The following is a 6,367-nucleotide window of genomic DNA, read 5'->3' as shown; positions in this document are numbered from 1 at the left end:
AGAGACAGTATGGTTTTAAATATTTTTGAGAAAATATTTACATGTCAACTACTCAAACTGTGGAGAAGCAAATACCCAGCACACGATTGACACATGAACCTTCCCAACGCAGTTTGGCCTACCAAGTATTCTGTGGTTTACCATCTTCTAGCAAAGATCAGTCTCTTTTTTTCCTTCAAAGTCTTCCTCAAGGTAATCCTCTGGTTGTGGTTGCTCTTTTGCAATCTCTACTGATTTTAATGCTGGGCTGGAAAAGTCCAGGTTATTTTATGGTACAAATTCTTTCATATGACTTCTCTAATCCTCTCTGCCAGACAGAATTGTTTATGGTGCCAGGCAATCTTTCCAAGATATATGGTTGGCTTTCTTGAGATCTACCTTAGTTCCACAGTTTTATGGTCATATCTTCAGATATGACATTAGAGTCAAAACCCTGGCAATAATGAGTATCTCCAATTTCTGATGCAAGGCAACAGACATAATTAAACTTATGCAAATAACCCTTCTGCCACAAAATAAGAATTCTTACAAATATTTTCTAATTCCAGAGGGATCAGAAAGGGAGAAAAGTTTATGTTTCAATTTAAGAAAACAATCAAGCAAAAAAAAATCATTTTAACAAATTGTTGAACCTATCAACAGCTCAAAAGAAACCACAATCCTTAAATATAGAAAACAAAACATAGTAAATAAAAATAGTAATGTTTTAGTCAAAAGTCATAAAATTTTATTTCACCAGTTCAGTCTCATGTAATTAATCTCTCTTCTTTCGAATTTGCAACATTACTGTAGTATGATCTTTCTGTTTAAATCCTGGAAGTTAACATTCAATGTTATTATTGATATTTCCGAACGTGTCCCTAGCATTTTTTTTTTTTGGTTCCTCTTTGTTCTCTTATTTCCGTGTTTCTTTAGTTTTCCTGGTAAAGCACTCCTTTCAGAACTTCTTGAAGAGCTGGTCTGGCATTGGTAAATTCTTTCAGGTTTTATCTGAGAATGATTTTTTTTATCTTTTCTTCCCATATGAAGGATAATCTTGCCTGGTATAGTATTTTTGGTTAAAATTGTTTTTCATTTAACACTTTGAATATATTTTCCCATTCTTTTCTTGCCCACATTGTTTCTGATGAATAGGTCTGATGTTAGATTAATGAGATAACCTTTGTAAATATAACGTGATGTTTCTCTCCTGACAATTTTAATATCTTGTCTTTGTCTGTGGATTGGGCCAGTCTGGCTATGATGCACCTTGGAGATCTTCTTGGATTGATTCTATTTGGGGTCCTTTGTATTTTTTCAGTCTGGATCTCTGAATGCTTCTCTAGATTTGGAAAGTTTTTTTCCAAAATTTCATGTAATAGATTATTAATGCCCTTACTAATTTCTTCACCTGCTGGGATACTGATTATCCAGATGTTTGGATGCTTAATGGTACCTATTTTCTCTTATATGTTATGCTCATTTTCGGGGTTATTTTCTCAGTCGTTTTTGTGATTTTTTTCTAGGTCAGAGGTTTTGTATTAAACAGCCAAGATTTGATCTTCAACATGGTCTAATCTGCTTTTAATACTTTTGAGGGAGGTTTTAATATCTTGTATTACAGCTTTCATCTCTAACAGCTCCATTTGATTCTTTTTTCTATGGCATATATTTCTTCTTTCAAATCTTGAAAGAACTTCCTCACCTCCTGGAACTTGTCTCTTTTCTCTTGCACTTTCTGAAGTTCATTATCTCTCATCTCTTGCATCTTGTTTAGTTTTGTCACTGTGAATATTCTGAATTCAGACATTTCCACAAGTCCCATGGTACTGTCTGTGGATGATGAAGGGTTCTTTTTCCTTGGGGGAGAGATATTTTCTTGGTTTCTCATATTCCTTGTGCCTCTATGGTGGTTTCTGGTCCTCTGATGGATTATACATTTTTTTTCTTAATTTCTTGGAGTTAATTCCAAACTTTCAGAGGTGTGAGGAAGGAGATGATCTGCAATCTCTCTGCAGTTCCTCTTTCCTGATGCTCACCAAGGAACTCATGCTTTTGACTTTGGAACTGGATATTACAAAAGTCTCACAGTTTCTAGGTAATAGGTCACCTGGGCTGAGCTGCAGGGTTTCATCTGAGAGTTCAGAGGTATGTGAGAGGAGATGAGCCACACTCTCTGCTCTACTTCTCCCTGCTGCTCACTCTGCAGTCTTTCTTCACTGAATTTTAGTTGGGTGGTGGTATATTCACTTTTGGTTAATTTATTGGAGAAAGGTTCTGCAACTATAAGATCATGTGCTTCCCTTTTCTGTAATTTAATTCTGAGACAAATTCTCTCCTTTACTGTGCTTTGCAACATGGTATTCACAGAAAGACATATTGAGTTCATATTTATAAAGAGGTGTTTGTTCCTGAAAGTAGCAGGTTCAGTAATGGTTGAGGATTTCTATGATGCTTGGCTACTGGGAACCTAGGCCTGCCTAGACACTCAGTGTGTGGAGGCTGAAGAGTAGAGTGAAAAAAGTAGGCAAAAAAAAAAAAGGAAAAGAAAAAGGAAATGAAAAAAATAAAATAAAACAACAAAAAAGGAAAAGCAAAATTTTTAACAGCAAAAATTGAAAAGCATACAGGGCATGGCAGGACACACCCGAGATCAAAATGGCTTCTGAAATGAGTAAACAAAAGAAGCCAGAGATGATAAGAAGTGTAGTAATTGAATGTATAAATAATAATAGAAACTACAAACAAAATTTTAAAAAACCTTTAAGGAGAGAGAGAGACAGAGACAGAGAGAAGACAGAAAGTTATCCTGCCTGTTTGAATCATTTTGGGGTCTGGAGGATGAAGTTTAGAGTCATGGAAAATGGCAAGACAAACCTCACATTGAAATGACTTCCAAAATGAAAAAAACAAAGGAGAACTCAGAGGTGACAAGTACTTTAAAAACTGAAAAACAGAAATAATTTAAAGAGAGAGAGAGACACAGAGACAGTGAGACAATAGAGGTTGTCCTACATGTCTGAGCTCTCTTGGGGTCTGGAAGATGCGGTTTAGAGCAGAGATTCAGTTGTCTTGGTCCCTGAACACAGCAGGACACACCTCAGATTGAAATGGCTTCTGAAATTATCAAAAGAATGAAGAGGTCAGAGGTGACAAGAAGTGTTTAAAAATTAAAAAAAAAATAAAAAGAGACAAAGACAAGATCGAGTTTGCCCTACCTCTCTGAGCTTTTTAGGGGTCTGGAAGCTGGGGTTTAGAGCAAAGATTCAGTAACCTTGGTCCCTGAACACAGCAGACACACCTCAGATTAAAATGGCTTCTGTCTGAGTTTTTTATGGGGATCTGGAAGATGGCGTTTAGAACAGAGATTTAGTTGCCTTGGTCCCTGAACTGTACAGGACACACCTCAGATTGGGGTTTAGAAAAGAGATTTAATCCTTTTTCTCCCTGAAGATGGGAAGACACACCTCAGATTTAAATGGCTTCTGAAATGAGAAAAGCAAAGGAAGAGGTCAGAGGTGATAAAAAGTGTTTTAAAATTTAAAAAAAAAAAAAGAGAGAGAGAGAGAAAATTTAAAGAGAGAGGAAGAAACAGAGACAGGGAGAAAATGGAGGTTTCCCTACCTATCTGAGCTTTTGGGGGATCTAGAAGATAGGTTTAGTGCAGAGACTCAGACACCATTGTCCTAACACAGCAGGACACACCTCAGATTGAAATGGCTTCCATCTGAGATTTTTGAGCATCTGGAAGATGGGGTTTATAGCTGAGATTCAGTCTCCTTGGTGCCTGAACATGACAAGACACACCTCAGATTAAAATGGCTTCTGAAATTAACTAAAGAAAGGAGAGGTAAGAGGTGAAAAGAAGTGTTTAAAATATTTTTAAATTAAGGAGACAGAGAGACAGACAGAAACAGAGAAGAGATAGAAACAGAGAAGAGACAGAGGTTGCCCTACCTCTATGAGCTTTTTTGGTATCTGGAAGGTGGGATTTAGTGCAGTAATTCAGTCACCTTGGTCCCTGAACACAGGAATACACACCTCAGATTGGAATGTCTTCTATCTGCTTTTCTGAGTTCTGCAATTAGGGTTCAGAATAAATATTCAGTCACTTTCATCCCTGAACATGGTAGGACACACTTCAGGTTGAAATGGCTTGTATATGAGCTTTTTAGGGGTCTGGAAGATTGGTTTAGGGCAAAGATTTAGTCACCTTCGTTCCTGAACATGGCATGACACACCTCAGATTGAAATGGCTTGTCTGAGTTTCTTTGGGTTCTGAAAGATTGGGTTTAGAACAGAGAGTCCAGGACTAAGGTTTTTTTTTATTTTTATTTTTATAGCTTTGTCTATTTCTCACTAACATTTCTGGTCTTAGAGCCCAATCCTATTACTATAGCCCCAGTAAGTGGTCAGAGTCATGCAGAAATGTTTGTTCCTTGGTGGGCACCAGTACTCAACATAGTCCTCATAGTCCTCTTTTGATTGAGCAACCCAGTATGCCTTGTTGTAGTAAGAGCATTTGCAGGGCTTTTTCTGATCATAACATGCTTCCTGGACAAACGTTTTGGCTATGAACATCAACTGGTCAGTTTCCCCAAAGACAAGGTTTGGGAGGCCTGGGAGGTTTCTTAGTGTTTTTACTCCCTCCCTGACTGTCTTTATACATTCTTAACAGGCTGCCAAGCCAGCCTCAGAAACATGAGGATGGCCCTCAGCAAGTGATAAGATGATTATAGTAACAGATATTATTATTGAGGGGCTTTTTTGATGTAAATGCAATGAACTGTGATGAAACCTCCTACACAGAACCAATAGAAAAACACCAGCAGGAGCTTGTCATACTATTTCTAATCAATGGGAGCTATTGTAATGAGGTGTATAGCAAAAACTAAAGCAATTACAAGAAGGAGGATCAGGGGATTGTTACAAACAGTTTAGGGTACTCAGTGTAGTCCATGTGTGTCTTTTGGGGAGATGGTGCCTCAATCTTCCACCATGCATAGGTTGATGAGCTTCTAGAGTGACCAAAGGCAGATCTGTAGGTTCCTCAGATTTCTGCCATGCATTGAACAGCTATCCCAGGAGTAGCTGCAGCAGGACTGTAGTCCTTTGTCTTTCAGAAGGTCACCCTTAAGTGTTTATCAGGATGCTTCTGCACTGACAAAGTTATTGGATCCTCTGGAGGTGTTGGTGTTTTGGCCCAGGTGTAATGCACCTATGGGGTGATACCTGCAACTTTAACAGTGACTGGGGTGATGAGGACGACAGCATATAAACACCACCATCCCTTTTCCTGTTGGGACCCTTTGGCCATTGGCCATTGCTTTTCCTCTGCTGTATATGATGACTGGGAGTTTAGGTAGTACAAATACTTTGGAGGACTGTGTCAACATTTTATCAAGGTAAGGTCAAGCAGTAGCCTCTTGTGCCAGTCGGTCTGCAAGATGGTTACCTGTTCTGACAGGATCTTGCCCCCCTTTGTGTCCCCTGCAATGCATAATGTCCACTTTTGTTGGTTCCCACACTGCTTCAAGCAATTGAAGAATCTCCTCTTTGTTTCTTGTCTCTCAGTCTCTGGCCAAGAGCAGCCCCTATTCTTTGTATATTGCCCCAGGAATGTGGAGGGTGGCAAAAGTGTACTTAGAGTTCATATAGATGTTTACCCTTTTCCTGGCAGCTAGCTTTAGTGCCTGGATGAGAGATCACAGTTCTGCCTGCTGAGCTGACTATTCCTGGGATAATGACTTTGCTTTTACGATGTTTTCCCTAGTTGTCACAGCATATCCTGCCCTTTGCTGTCCATATGACATGTAATTACTCCTATTAGTGAAGAGTACTATATCCGGATCAGTGGTCAGGCTGGCCAGAATATACTTCATCAATTGCCTTCTCACAGTCATAATCCAGGGGGCCTGCCTCAGAAGGCAGGAGCTCTGCTGGGTTAAGTTTTTATGCAGTCTTGAGATGTACTCGGGAATTTTCACATAACAGGTACTGGCAGTGGGCCATTTGAGAGTCAGCAAGCCACTTATATCCCCTATTGTTCATTAGAGCAGTTAATGAGTGTGGCATTTTGACATTGATATTTGTCTCAGAGTTAATTTGTCAGCCTCCTCAGTAAGGAGGACTGTGGCTGCCAGTGATCAGAGGCATGATGGCTATCCAGCTGATGCTGGATCAAGTTTCTTGGAGAGGTAAGCAACTGGCTGTTTCCCTGGACCAATGGGTTGTGTCAGTACCCCTAGGGTGATTTGATATTTTTATAGACAAAGAGATTGAATTCCTGGGTAATGTCAGGCAAGTAGAGGGCAGGAACACTGCTGATCTGAGCCTTGAGTTCCTGAAAAGCAGTCTCCTGACTAGGACCTCAGTTAAAGGGCTCTGT

The sequence above is a fragment of the Tupaia chinensis genome, unplaced genomic scaffold (genome assembly GCF_000334495.1).
Source record: "Tupaia chinensis unplaced genomic scaffold, TupChi_1.0 Scaffold146784_1, whole genome shotgun sequence".
Lineage (NCBI taxonomy): Eukaryota > Metazoa > Chordata > Mammalia > Scandentia > Tupaiidae > Tupaia > Tupaia belangeri.
This window is presented reverse-complemented; position numbering follows the sequence as displayed.